Raw genomic sequence first — 16186 nt, 5'->3', positions numbered from 1 at the left:
TCTAATTTAGCCCCGAACTTTGTATTTTAAGATGCAAAACTATTTATAAATTTAACGAAAGGTGCCATAAAATATTTCAGATTTGAGTTATTAGTTAATTTATGTACTTATTTTTTGAATATTTTTGGAAGAGTATTACATTATAATTGTTAATAATCGGTTGAATGAGACATGATGATGGTTGAACCAAAATGAACTCATAGGATGTTTTCCTAAGATGGTTGCCTTAGAAAACTTATTGGTGGAATGTAGGGAGCAAGTAACGTGACAAGACTCGGTTAAAAACTAACGTCAATGAAGTGAGTTTTTCGTGTTCTGTGGTTGCTCGCACATAAATATTTATCATGTGGTTTATATGCGGGTTTTCAATTATTTATTTGAAATATATTTTATGATAAGTATGGTTGTGTGCAAATGTTATTTTGAGTTGTTTATCTATTGCGCGTTTGTTTTGGGTGACATGTTTAGTGGGAACAGATGGGGTGTTTAATCGCTGCGAGCATGACGGATGTGTGTGATCGGCGGGGATGAGAATTGAGAATTATACTCATTTCCTTAGATATTTAAAATACTTGAGTACAATGGATGATGAGTTGTCTCAAGGAGAAGGGAAATGAACCTTTGGTTCTTTCTCTGGATAATTAATCGTTCCCCTAAATTATGATATCGGGTGATATATTTGTTGTATGATTTATTGAAGATATATGATAAAACTATATGTTTTTTAAGTGATGGACATGTATGTGCAACACGAACTCACTAGGCACTAGGCTTACCCATTTAGAAACTTTAAATGTACGCAACCCAGGAAACTATTTAGCAAGTGGAAGTAGGAAGGCCAAGGAGAACGATTTATCTACAAGACAACAAAGGAGTTCTGCAAAGACGTAACACCCGTAGTTGTTCAATTGAAGGTTTTATTTTATTTATTTTGCTTCCGCTGTAGTTTAGTCTATAAGTAAGTTCATAATTGATCTTGGGAGATGTTGGAACGATTATTTTTCATTTAATCGATATTTGAAAATTGGGGTGTTACAAGTTGGTAATAGAGCGTTGTTTAAGCAGATTAGGTGTTTCCGTAAACACTTAAGCTTAGACGGAAGGAGAGAGAGAGGTGACCTAGCAACTAATTTAGACCATATCTTACTAGTAGGCATCATGTCCTCAAGGATATCAGGGAGGCTTACTAAGGTAACACTGGAGCGGGAAGACATTCCAATTTGGAGCCGATGTTTCTGCACCCGAAGAAGTACTAGAGACTCCCGTAAACCCTACTTCCAGTTGTTGGCGCGGTTAGGGTCGAGGTAGAGGTAGGTTTAGGGGAAGAGGTCTATGAGTCATCATAGCACCGGTACGAGCACAATTGGTGAAACTGAGCTCTAACTCCAATCGAGGTCGTGGTCGGGGTCAAGATTGCGGACAAGGTCGTGCAACAAATATGGTTACTCGAGAATAATTAATTGACAAGATTGCTCAGGATATGCAAGCTACATTGTCGAATGTAAATGTTCAGGACCAAGATGCACTATAGAATGTGAACGGTGGTAACAAGGTTGATGAAGAAGAAGGCTATGGATATGGTATGTCGATTTCAATTTCTGACCCCAGTGTCGCACTACGATCACGGAAAGATGTAAACGACAAATGATGAGGTAATTGTTACAAGACGTTCATGACTTGTAAACCACGAATGTGTCGCGGGGACGTTGATCCTATCTTATCATCAACGTGGATAATGGAGATAGTGGAAACATTTGATTCCGATAAGTGTGCAAATAAGGACAATGTGGTTTATGTCGTGACGATGTTTAAAAATGAGGCTTTATACCGATGGGGAGGGTAAAATCAGTTAGGGTGTTAGATACAATCAATAGGATGCCATGGGATGAGTGTGCAAGAATCTTTAGAGAGATGTTTTGTCCTCGAACGACGATCAAGCAATTGGAGGAAGAATTCTTGAGGCTGGAACAAGGAAATGTGACATTGATAGAGTACACCAACAAGGATGAAATGTAACGCCCGTGTTTCTAGGCTAGGCATTAATATTGACATAATGGTCTAGGTTAACCTTTGTAACTCATTTAGAAGAAATGAAAAGGAATTATGTGAATTTTATGTGAATTATGTGTTTTATGCTTAATTATTAGGGTTTAATTAATTAAGAATAAAAATGAGCGTCAAAATTAAATATTAGATAAAGCCGATATCTATTAAGAAACTTGTAATGGGCGTGACAAGGATTACGGATATATAAAGAATGCCGAAATCCGAGTTATAACGAAGAAGTTATGACCTGTCGAAGTTTCACGATAAACCGGCACGGTGCCGAATGTCGTAAAAAGTGAGTTTTTGATAAACTACTTTTTAGCCTTAGTGATCTAAACGAAACTCGTAGTGTTCGTTAAACCGAGAGTAGGTATAAAAAGAACGCCCAAATCTGACTTCGTATGAGGAAGTTATGATTTTTTGAAGTTTCAGCTTAGCAGTAGACAGCTAAAAACTCGAATTTTAGATCGAGAGATTTTTAGCCGACACGACCTAAACGAGAATCGAAGGTCTCGTCATTAGTAGCACAACGGTAAAAAGTCTGACGAAAACGGACGTCGGATGAAGAAGTTATGAATTTTTAACGGATTTCCTGTCCCGGTCTGTTAAAAATAATAATATAAAAATTAAAATCAAAGTTAGCCGACGAAGTCTAAACGAAAGTTGTAGAGCGTAATTTTACCTACGTGTGCATATAAAGAACGTCAAAAACGGAGCTCGTATGCGAAAGTTATGGATTTTAGAAGTTTTGGCGCGAAAACCGAGAAATTTCGCATAGGTGGCTTCGGCCACGTCACCTTCGCTTAGAACGTGCCACGTGTCTGAAATTGGTGAGTCATGCGAGCCGCGTGTCCGAGCTGCTGAGTCATCCTATCTCGTAAGCTGATCCGGAGTGGTCCACTGAGAAGGCGACACGTACCCTCTTTCACGTGACCGAGCCCTCGCATGAAGCCACGGGCACCCCCTACTTCGGACTAGACCTCGGTCCAGTAAGAAGAGGACAGCAGCCCCTTCGCACGCGCAGACCATGTGCGAGCACATGCGGACCCTCGCCTGCGGACCCCACCACCTGAACCGACTTCGGACCCCTATAAATAGAAGGGGTATGCGAGCCTTCCCGGTTAGATTTGGAATTTTGCCATATTTAGCCCCTTTCTTCATATTTTCTTCATCTTAACATTCCCCGAAGCCCCGATATCAATTATAACCCCCGGAATACGCCACGAAGTGCCCGAGAAGCCCGAAAAATTTATCTTTTCGGTTTCGAAGTCCGACCCTCGCAGAGCCCGGTTTCTGAATAAAACTCCCGGTTTTATTAGAAACGATCGTTTTAGGCAACGAAGTGCTGCCCGGTTATCGTTAAATCAAGTGAGTGTGTAGTTACTTTCACCTTACACATATATATGAAGTATTTTCTTTAAAATACGTGCTATGTGTAATTATATTGATTGTTTAATTAAAGTGACTGTTGAATAGATGTTTTATACAAGTTTTAAACCGTATATATATATATATATATATATATATATATATATATTATCTACAAATATGTTGGGTAAAACATGGGTAGATGAATTAGATGATGTGTGATGAAATAAAAGTGATGAGAGGTGTCGATGTTTAAGATGATCTAGTCATCTAGCAGAGTATAGACAACGGCCACAGACTATTTTAGATAGTCCAGTGGAACGTTAGTAGACTTGTAATCGGTACGTATGTTTGAACTATATGTTCATAAAGTGTTCTTGAACTATATGTTCATTAGGTGTTTTTGAACTATGTGTTCATCTGTTAGTTCTTCTTTTTGACACTATTACGTGTCGGGGTACGGGAAAGTAAGGGAGTACTTTATCAATATTTCCCTATACTTTTATTTGGAAGAGCTTTGGAGTCTTTGTTCTTTTATGAAGTGATCGGACGAGCTTCATGAGTTAGTGATATAGATCATGAGTTAAATAGTGGGTGTGTGATGAAAGGTGAGTTGGATAGATGAGATGATCAGTGATATAGATCATGAGTTGAGAGTGAGTGGTGAAATATGAGAAAAGCCCTTACTCAAACGTTGGCGTGAGTGGTGCAATATGAGAAAAGCCCTTACCCAAACGTTGACCCCCGTCATTCAGCAGAGTATGGATGACAACCATGGACTGTTCTAGACGGTCTGTGGAACACTAGTAGGCTCGCAACCTGTAGGTGTTAATGGACTAGAGTGTTCATTCGTTGTACTCTATTCCCCTCATGAGTGTCTTTAGTGCATGTATGGCTGGGGAAACCCCTTAGTATGTTCATCAGCTGTATGGAAAAACCATTGACATGTATTGCGGGGGGGAAACACCCGTGGGAAATACCGTCGATGAATAAGAGCTATGGACTCAGCTGTATGGAAAACCCATTGACATGTATTGCGGGGGGGAACACCCGTGGGAAATACCGTCGATGAATAAGAGCTATGGACTTAGCATATGGAAAACCCATTGACATGTATTGCGGGGGGGGGGGGGGGGGGGAACCCGTGGGAAATACCGTCGATGAATAAGAGCTATGGATTTAGCACATGGCAAAGATGTGACTTCATGTCTTATTTGACATAAATTACAGAGGGAAGCAATGTTGTCACTTTATAGGTTGTTTTATGTTAGGATGTCTTGTTTGACATAACTTGCTGAGGGAAATCAATGTTGTCACCCCGATGTTTGTTTTATTTGACATAACTTGCTGAGGAACCCCCAAAGCAATGTTGTCACCCCTAGTGATAATCCTTAGGCTAGGTCCCTTATGATAGTTGTTGTAGGGACGTAAAGTGAGGATAATGGGAATGGGTAATTAGGGTTATTTTGGTTGATGAAATTAATAAATTTATTGATTGAGAACTTAATAAGTTTATTATTTATTGTGGGTTGAAAACCCTATATGCTCACCAGGCTCCCAAGCCTGACCCACTCAGTTTAATTGTATTACAGGTATCGATACAAAGTTGCTTTACACTGAGAGATTAAAAGAGAAGTAGATCACTAGTGTAAATGAATGTAAGTTTTGTTTATGCTTATGTTTTTGTATTGACAATGACATCCCAATGGTTTAAGTGAATAAAATACATTTCTTCGGAAATGATTTGATAACATATTTATCATTTTTTTTCTGGGAACAAATTCCGCAACACTTTTAATCAAATGATTACTCTGAAATTATTTTAAAAGCATAAATTAAATCGATCTTTTCTGGCCGTGAAATTGGGGATGTCACATGAAAGAATTTAATAGCAATTGCAAGATCTGCTTGATAAGGTTTTTATTCGACATAGTACATCACCATGGGGTGCACTAGTAGTGTTCGTCACGAAAAAAGAGGGGACGATATATATACGCATGGATTACCAAGAGTCAAATAAGGTGTAAGATCGTTACTAATTATGGAAGGTTAACGTTGTCACTTATTCACTAAGTCGTATGTAAGGAAGGAACCAAGTAAGATTTATTTGATGAGGATTGATGTAACCTTCGGTTTATTGGGTGGACTGAAGAAGAGTCGGAAATAATCCTCGGTAGAGGAGAAGTGGAAATTTTTAGAGTTGTTTGCCTAATATATGATGACACGTTTGATGAGGACATATGTGTATGATAGTCGGGAACATAACGAGGGTTGTGTGACCGGCGGGAGATAGGAATTGATACGTTACTCATTTCATTGGATATTTAAATGCTTGAGCATAATGGATGTGTTGTGCCAAGTGGGAAGGGAAGTGGACCATTGGTTCTTTCTCTGGATATCTAAAATGTTCCTTTAAATTGTGTCATTGGGAGAAATATACTTGATGAAAAGGTGGTTGAGTTGTATGGTACGAAGTGTACCACTATGTTGGTATGATTTAAGAGAGAAAAAAATGGTTGGACTCGAGCTTGTCCAATAAACTATCGGTAAAATTTAGTAAATTACGGATAACTGGAGGATGCATAGGAACAACCAAAAGTTTAGGTGGTTAAACGTAGGCAGCCAATAGTTTAGGGGAGGAACAAGGGCTGAACTGGACAACGAATTTTGGGGGTGTTTGCTGCTTTGCTCGACTAGAAAAAAGGAAGGAGGGACGAGGGGCTGCTGCTCCTCTGTTTACCGGAAAACCACAAGAACACCACCTCCAATGGAGGTGTTTTTGGTTGCCTATCGAGAGAGAGAGAGAGAGAGGACCCTCTTCTATTATTTTAACTATTAAAATATTAAAATGCATATTAAACAAATTTAAAAAATAAAAGTAAACGGAATAATAGGCATTTTAATTTTTGGAGGGACCATTCCCACGTACAAAAATAGGCCAAAATGACCATGAAGCCTAAAAAGTTGAGGTTTGGACTAAACCTCAGAAAAAAATGCATATTACATGGATCATTTTTGCAGTTTTGTCTATTTTTTTTTTTCATATGCAATAATTTATGTTTTATATGATTTTATAACATTTAAAATATAAATTATTTATGAAGAAAACCTGTTCTGGACTAATTAGACCATCCGTTATACCCACCACATACCACATATCTGGTGGGTGCTACATCAACACCACATTCCCCTACCACTAACATGAGTTACCTACCACTAACACACCACTCCACCTCATTTTTTTATTTAAATTTAATTCGAAAATACAATAAAATCATTTTTTTAATACTAGTTTTCCATTAAATAAAAAGACCAAATTACATTAAATAAAAACTACATTAATTGAAATAAATAAATAAAAATAACAATAAAAATAAAAATTACATTAATTGAAATAAAAAAACTAAAAATTCCAACCATAAATAAAATAAACTACCCCATACGCCTACGTCGGGCTCGAACCGACTCTTTCATCGCGAGAAAAAGCTCCAAGTCTTCGCCCTCGAGGTCATCCGCTTTCATTTTCAAGATTTTCATATCGGTTTTTGTTTGGATCGTCGCTTGTGCCTCTTGAAATGATGTTTTTGCTTCAATCATTTTGCTCCATCCGAGTCATCACCTCGGCCTTCGTTTCTTGAAGTTGCACATATCAATCAAATTTATCGCCAAAAAGATCCATAACACTAGAGCTCGAAGATGTTGAAGCCGGTTTTTTTGCTTTATTTCTTCCAACGAGCCGACGAAGAGGTTGCTCGTTTTCAAGATCTAGCGGATCATCGTTGATGTTGATGTGTGTTCGGCCGTCCAATTATTGGGAAGTTCCATCGGGGTTTCTCGAACGCTTTGAACTGGAAGATTGTGAAGTTCCTTCCGTTTGCTCTTTCCATTTTGGAGCATCTTTCAATTTTAGCCACGATTTCATATACGGAAAAGCTTTACGTGTTGGAGTTGTTTTTTCAAATTGCTCCATAGCCGCCTTGAAAACATCAAAATCGTTCAAGCCACTTTTGCGTATGTTTAGGAGGTTGTTGTAGATTCCTCCAAACTCGGTGCATTTTAGTCGAATATCTCGCCATTTCGACGTAATTTGATCGGCATTTCGAGTTTCACTTTCCATTAACTCGTAGAAAATGGCTCAGACTTTCTCCCAAAAACTTCCGTAAGGTTGACTATCTCCTACAATTGGATCTTGGGAATCCGACACCCATGCCTCCGCTAACTTTTCTTCTTTGTCTTTTGTCCATGGGACCCTTTCTTGGGTGGTGGTGGGCGGCCCGTTTTTTTTCCTTTTTTCTTTTTTGGTTGAGGTGGTGGTGAAGATTGCGTTTCTGAAACAAAATCCGGCGAAAGTGGTGGTTGTTGTGGTTGTGACGCTTGTTGTTGGAGTTGTTGTAGTTGTTGGAATTGTTGGTATTGTTGTTGCATTTGTTGTTGTTGGAAAGACGGAAAATGTTGATATTGTTGTTGGAAAAGTGGTGTTTGTTGGATAGGGGAACTGGTTTAAAGCAAATTGATAAAACCGCCTTGAGGTGACTCCATAGCCGGGAATTGGCGAGAGGTTGTATCTAATGCAAAATCGTTATCGGGTTTGCGATTTCTATAGTTTGGAGGGGTATTTTGGTTGGGAACCATGGTTTTTGGTTGTGAAGATGTAGTGTGTAGTTTGTGTATAGAGAATGAAAAGAATGGTGTAAAAATAAGGGGTAAAAGTGTGGTATTTATAAGTAAATAAATTGGTTAATTTTTGTTTATTTATTTATTTTTAAATAAACTAGCCGTTCAACGGCTATAGACATTGGTCAAAGTGGGCTGCGACTTCATTGGGCGTTTCCAACCGTGATTCCGAACACGAAGCTACACGACAACGGCTGACCACGAAACAACGGGGTGGTGTGCACGGCCGTTGTTCGTGGCTAGCTTAACCACGACCGACTTCGTTGTAAGCATACCAATAGGCCTTATAATACTTCTTCGTTGTTAAATTGAAATTTATTACACACAATTGCCAATGGAAATTCCAACGACACCCACAAAGCTCAATAAGTACTTGCGCACAAAGCTCAATAAGTACTTGATCATTACATTTCTAAACCCTTTGTTTCTACGTAAATATATAATTTGAAAATCGAAGAAAATTCTTTCACATTCCCAAAGACCATACAAAACGTTTTGTTCACAATGTTAGTGAATACCCGAGTCCGGAAGTGGCTAGATGGCGTGATCCGGTCCAGAAGCAAATTGCTTGGAGTGTTGTCCAAGTTCCAGAGAATTTCCTTGATCCATAAGGATTCTCTACATGGAAATTTTTAGATTACTTTTAGGAATCCTAATTATATACTAATTAGTTTTGTTTAGTATATATAGTCAATAGGTTCCTGTAATCAGATAGATTTGAAGTTTTTGAGTTATATTTCTTCAATAAGATTTCCTGCGAGTTTATGCAGTAATCATTGTTTCTAGTTTGTTGTTTACCTTAAGTTGGTATCAGAGCATTGATAGTTCCTGAAAATCGATACCTGCTCAGCATCCTTCGGCGACAACAAGTATTCCCTCATGTGCGATTCCTGAATCTGTTTAGAGAAATCAAGCAGCAAACCTGATTCTCGTGTGGAGAATCTGTGCAACAAATTGTAGGGTAATATGAACTCAAGCGTGAGCGGTTCGATTGTTTGAAGGGTAATCGGCGACTCAAAACTTGACTTGTGAATAGCTCAGAGACTTTGAGCTGTTTACACACGAAGTGAGGAAGAAAGATCGTGAACTTGGCGAGAGATCGTTGCGAGAGATCGTGAACCTGCGCTCTTGCTGTGAAGTCTTTTGCCCTAAAAGAAGACGTATTTTGCCCTAAAAGAAAAATACAACCGTATTTTTTATTTGATTTGGGCCCTTGTTCAATCAGTATTTAACATTTGGGTTTCTAGCCCAAATGCAATAAAAAAAATCTCTCCAGATTTTAATTAAAAAAATTAATATTTTTTCTTGCCGATTCGTGTGGAACAATAAGAAATCAACTGTGATGATGGGAGGAGAATCGTCCCAACCAGCGGCTAAGGAACACACGTCATTCACGTTCCAATGTCCGAATTTGACATCAACAAACTACACAATTTGGAAGATACGCATGGAGGTGCTACTCGGGATTCATGACGTTTGGGATGTGATTGATCCCGGACTATATGTCGTGAAGAAAAACAACATCGTGAAAGGATTGTTATTTCAATCGATTCTGGAGGATTTAATCCTTCAAATCGGTAATTTGAACACCGAAAGAGAGATGTGGGAAACGATTAAAACTCCTAACCTAGGAGCTGATCGTGTGAAGGAAGCCCGACTCCAAACTCTAATCACGAAATTCGAAAATTAAATATGAGTGATAATAGTACAATAGACGAGTTCACTACAAAATTATCCGGAATTACTTCGAAATCTGCTTCACTAGGAGAGGTCATGACCGAACAAAAGCTTGTGAAGAAGTTCCTTATGAGCCTCCCTAGGCGATTTGTCCACATAGTTGCTGCCCTTGAACAAGTTTTGGACCTTAAAACGATAGGCTTTGAAGATGTGGTTGGTCGCTTAAAAGTTTATGAAGAAATAATCAAGGGTGAAGACAAAGTAATCGAGACTCAAAATAAATTACTTTATTCCAAAACTGAATCAGCCAATAGAAATACCGATTCATCAAAAGGTAGAGGTCGGGGTTCAAATAACCGTGGAAGAGGACATGGTGGTGGATGTGGCGGTGGACGTGGTCGGGGTAACACCCAAAATCACGGTCACTCGGAATCCTCTAAAATTCCTGAAGATCAAAAGCAAAAAGGAAAACAACGCGAGCAAAGAGATCTCTCAAACATTCAATGTTACCGGTGTGACAAGTATGGTCACTTTGCTTCAAGATGCCTGGACCGAATAAAAAATCATGAGGCTAACCTTAATCAGACATATGAATGAGATACATATCATGAAGAAGGGATGTTTTTTATGATGAATACAATTCAAGAAACGGTGTTCTTGAATGAAGACAAATACATCCCTCCAAAAGTTGAAGCAAATGCCGATGAAGACGGAATTTGGTACTTAGATAATGGTGCGAGCAACCACATGACCGGAAACTACTCTTATTTTTCTGAATTAAATAAAAACATAATGGCTAGAGTGAGATTTGGAGATGGATTGTGTGTTAGCATTAAAGGAAAAGGGTCAATTTTGTTCGAAGGGAAAAACAGTGAGCAAAAATTAAAGAAGGATATTTATTATATTCCATCACTTCGTAGCAATGTTATTAGCCTCGGGCAATCTACAATAGCCGGTTGTGATATTCGGATGCGAGGTGATTTCTTAACCATGCGAGATGGAGATGGAAAATTACTTATGAAAGTCCCGAGAAGTGCAAACCGACTCTACAAAATAAAGATAAAAGTTGGAAAACCACATTGCTTACAAGCCAAGTTTAATGAGGAAGCTTGGTTATGGCACGCGCGACTTGGCCACATTAATTTTGGTGCGATAAACTTGATGCACAAGCTAGCTAAAGGAATACCGGCAATCCAACATCAATACCAACTTTGTGAATTTTGTATGGTTGGAAAACAAACAAAGCAGTCGTTTGCAAAGAAATCAAACTATAGAGCTACAAATATTCTCGAGATGGTGCATGGAGATATCTGTGGACCGGTTTATCCCCCCACCCAAGCGGGTAATATTTATATTTTAGTCCTTATTGATGATTATTCTAGATATATGTGGTCTTTTCTTTTGAAGCACAAAAGCGATGCATCCGGAATTATTAAAAGATTCAAGATATCAATTGAAAAACGAATCGGTAAAGAGATCAAGACTTTCCATACGGATAGAGGTGGAGAATTCACATCAACTGTGTTGAACCGTTTTTGTGATGAAGAAGGGATTTCACGTATGTTGACGGCTCCTTATGCACCTCAACAAAACGGTATAGTCGAACAGAGAAATCGGACTCTACTCGAGATGACATGGTGCCTAATGAAAGCAAAATATATTCCAAACCACTTTTGGGGTGAAGCGGTACGACATGCAACATTCATCATAAATCGTACACCTACTCGAGCATTGATAGGTGCTACACCATTCGAGAAATTTTATGGTGAAAAACTAAATCTTGAAGACTTGAAAGTATTTGGTTTGTGTTGCATATGAAAGAGTTGTCTCAAAACATTTGAAGAAGCTTGATGATAGGTCACGACCGTTGGTATATTTTGGAAAGGAACCCAATTCGGGAGGATTTCGGTTATATAATACACGGGAAAATAAAATTATTATTAGTGCCCATGTAGTTTGTGATGAAAATAAGACATGGCAATGGAATAATGAACCTAAAAATCAAGATGGAAATGGACCGGGTACGTTTACGGTCTTGTGGAGTAATGGTCAAGCAACCCAAGATAATGGTGGTTCGATCCCAACTACAACAGAAACCGAACAATTCACTGATCCGACCCAAACCGACCAAACCAATGACACTTATAACGATGATAGCAGCCCATCACAACCCGTTGATGATCAAAATAGTGATGCAAGTTTTGTCCCACTTCGGCGGTCCACTCGAACTTCAATGTTGCCAAGAAGATTAAATGACTACGAGTTAGATGTGGATCATTTAATGTTGTCATTCGATGAAGAACCAAAGAATTTTAAGGAAGCCAAAGTGAACAAAAATTGGCTCAATGCAACGAAGGCCGAAATTGACTCCATCGAGAAGAACAATACTTGGAAATTAGTTCCTCCACCTAAAGATGTTAAACCTATTGGGTTAAGATGGTTGTACAAAACTAAACGAAATATGAATGGATCAATTACAAGGTACAAAGCGCCCCTAGTCGCTAAAGGCTATGTACAAGAGCAAGGCATTGATTTTGATGAAGTATTTGTGCTGGTAGCTCGACTCGAGACAATAAGACTATTGATTGCTCTTGCGGCCGGGAACGGATGGAAGATTCATCACTTAGATGTAAAAACGGCATTTTTATATGGAAATTTAAAAGAAGAAGTGTACGTGTGCCAACCGGAGGTTTCGTGAATCAAGGTGAAGAAACAAAAATCTACAAATTGGAAAAAGCATTATACGGTCTTCGACAATCTCCACGTGCATGGAATTTGAAGCTTAATAACACATTGAAAAATATGGGTTTTAAACGGTGCATGCAAGAAAATGCGGTTTATAGAAAGGTTACATATGAAGAATACATAATAGTTGCAGTTTATGTAGATGATTTGTTCGTGACAGGAACAAGTATAGAGTTTATAAACCAATTCAAGAGACTAATGGTGTAACAGTTTGAAATGTCGGACCTTGGTGAAATAACTTGCTACTTGGGTATTGAAGTATTGCAAGAAAATGGTTGTGTAAAGGTGAAGCAAGAGAGTTATGCTATGAAGATTCTAAAAGAGGCAGACATACAAGAGTGTAATGCAACTCAATGTCCGATGGAGCCGAGACTAAAGATGTCTAAAGCCAAAGATGAACCAGAAGTTGAAGCTACCCATTATCGAAAATTAGTGGGTTGTTTACGATATCTCTTACACACTCGTCCAGATTTAGCATATTCGGTTGGAGTAGTTAGTCGTTATATGCAAAGTCCAAGAGAATCTCATGCACGTGCTATTAAGAAAATTCTTCGTTACTTGCGTGGTACTTCATCTTTTGGGATAGTATATAAACGAAGTAAAATTATGAGCTTGATAGGTTACAGTGATAGCAGTCATAATGTTGATGTTGATGATGATAGAAGTACAACAGGGCATGTTTTCTACCTTGGTGACTCTCCTATCACTTGGTGCTCCCAGAAGCAAGATACAGTAGCGTTGTCCTCGTGTGAAGCTGAGTTCATGGCAGCTACTGCAGCTGCGTGTCAGGCGTTTTGGTTAAGGGAGTTATTGGCTGAGCTGACAGGAATGAAGAAACAGAAGGTGCTGATTCGCATAGACAACAAATCAACAATTGCACTGTCAAAGAATCCTGTCTTTCATGAAAGAAGCAAACACATGCACACTCGATTCCATTTCATTCGAGAGCGTGTGGAAAATGAGCAAGTGATTGTTGAGCATGTTTCGGGAGATAAGCAACGAGCAGATCCACTTATGAAGGCCTTAGGTCAAATAAGGTTCGCAGAGATGAGAGCGTTGCTTGGCGTGCAAGAATACCTGAGTCCGGAAGATGGCGTGATCCAGTCCAGAAGCAAATTCCTTGGAGTGTTGTCCAAGTTCCAGAGAATTTCCTTGAGCCATAAGGATTCTCTACCTGTAATCAGATAGATTTGAAGTTTTTTAGTTATATTTCTTCAATAAGATTTCCTGCGAGTTTATGCAGTAATCATTGTTTCTAGTTTGTTGTTTACCTTAACACAATTATTATTATTATTATTATTATTATTATTATTATTATTATTATTAATATTATTATTATGTTTGTATTCTCTGAATAAAATATTTCGCTGTAACACTAGTCAAAATAGGTCAATAGACAATCACATGTGATTATGCCAATCATGTAATGTGATTTTGTTAAACTAGTAATGTGATAAGAGTGCTATGTAGTTCATGATAAATTCTAATACAAATATGAACTTTCTTTATGATACAACTCAAAGTATACGTCCATACGATTCCAAAAATATAGAGAATGTCTGAATTTGACCTCGCATGAAGAAGTTATGATAAACCGAACACTATAAATCTCTATAATAAGAGGAATTTAAAATAGACTTAGAATTAGCTATTGGAGTCTAAAAGAGAGTTCTAGTACTTGTAAATACCTACGCGTGCATATAAAGAACGTCAAAAACGGAGTTCTTATGTGAAAGTTACGGCCTTCCGAAGATTCAGCTGTCAGAAACCCTAATCTGACTGAGCTCGGCGTGAGCACAGAACTCACGACGTGAGGAGTCATTTATCCACATCTCGGAATCTAGAAGGTGTGTGACGAGGCTGCGAGGGGATAAGATCCAAACTCACGACGTGAGCAAGGATATGTCACGACGTGAGGAGTCACATGGCCACCTTCCGAAGCTAGGGACGCAAATGGCAAGTCTACGGGGATAAGATCCAAACTCACGACGTGAGCCTTATAAAACTCACGACGTGAGGGTCCAAAATCCTTACTATAAATAGCAGGTCCGACTTCAGCCATTCTTACACCTAAAATTCCTTCTCCTCTCTCCTTTGGTGAGACCATCTTGCATCCCGAGCCCCGACGACCTTGTATGCTGACCGTTTCTGCTTAGATTACATAAAATCACGCTACTAGGGTGAGTTTCACGGCCCCACTTTCTAATATTTTGGGGGAAAACGCATGCTAAATATTATATATACGTTATTATTATGTCTATATATTAGTATATAGTTATAATAGCCAGGGTATAGTTGTTCTAAATATAATATTTTGAATATATACAACTATTATCAACTTGTCAGCATGTTAATTTACTAATGTAGATCTTGAGTTATACTTAGGATTCTATATATATGTTGTGTGCGATATAGTTCTGAAGTTATATTCGGAAGTTCTATATGTTAAGTTATAAAGTATGTTGCTATTATTGGTTTTATGTCAAGATAAAACTTGGTATGTTATATGTTGTTATTGTTAGTTTTATGTCAAGATAAAACTTAGTATGTTATATATTGTTATTGATAGTTAATGCCAAGATAAAACTAGGAACGTTATATGTTGTTATTATTGGTTTTAGGTCAAGATAAAACCTGGTTTTACTTCAAGATATAGCTGTTATACTGCCTAAATGTTATGAAGTTAGGAGTAATGTTTAAAAGCATAGTCTAGTAACTTAGGGTTTTAGACATGAAAATGCTTTTGTTGTTAGAGCTATAGGAAGCCGTCGAAGTCTACATGAGTAATTGTATTCATCAACTAAGATTGGGGATCTTAGCGAAAATCCTCTGAACTGTAACCGTTAATCCCGTGTGAGCGAGGAAGTCGTGTATAATTAGTATACGGGTTGACCACCCCACTTGTGACTGTTAGCTACAGTCAACCAAAAGCGAGTGATGAACTATCCTTTTACTTGTTATTGTTCCGGCGTCGATGAAGCGTACGGTGTTGTTCTCATGGTAAATCATGAGTGTATTTTATCAGAGGTATTATGTCACAGCCGCGGTTACAGGCTCATGGTAGCCAATTATTAGAAGCATTATACTTTGTCGTATACAAGTATTAATGTTAAGTATAAGTTTCCCCCTACTTATACCTTAGGTTTAAGGAATGTTTAGGTATAACACTTAATTGATAAGTAAACTATTATACCTAATATACCTACTAAATGTTGGAGAGTCAAAATGATACTTTCAAAACTATACTTTTGAACGTGGAAAAATATATTATTTTATGGAGTCAAAACCTGTGGACTCACCAACTTTATGTTGACGTATTTTAAAATGCATGTGTTTTCAGGAACTTGAAAAGCGGGTATGTATTCGAACAGAAGAAGTTTTACTATTACCTTTATGTTCATTAAGAAGTATGCCATAGTCGGATATTATGTAATAGGTTCTTGAAAAACAGTTATGTAACTTTCAATTATCAATAAATGTATGTATTTTCTTAGTACTGTTCAATATATGTTATATAACTGTGATACGAAGAATGACGTTACACTACCCGGTGTTTCCGCCGATGGCTGGGGGTGTGACATTCGCCTACTTGCCTTTGTGTTGTATATATCTTTTTTTATAACAACAGTATTTTATAAAACAAAAATGATGATGTTAATCTTTATCCAGATTAATA

The sequence above is a fragment of the Lactuca virosa genome, chromosome 5 (genome assembly GCF_052849685.1).
Source record: "Lactuca virosa cultivar CGN04683 chromosome 5, Lactuca_virosa_CGN04683_v6, whole genome shotgun sequence".
NCBI lineage: Eukaryota > Viridiplantae > Streptophyta > Magnoliopsida > Asterales > Asteraceae > Lactuca > Lactuca virosa.
The sequence above is the reverse complement of the archived record's forward strand: the minus strand, read 5'-3'. Positions refer to the sequence as shown.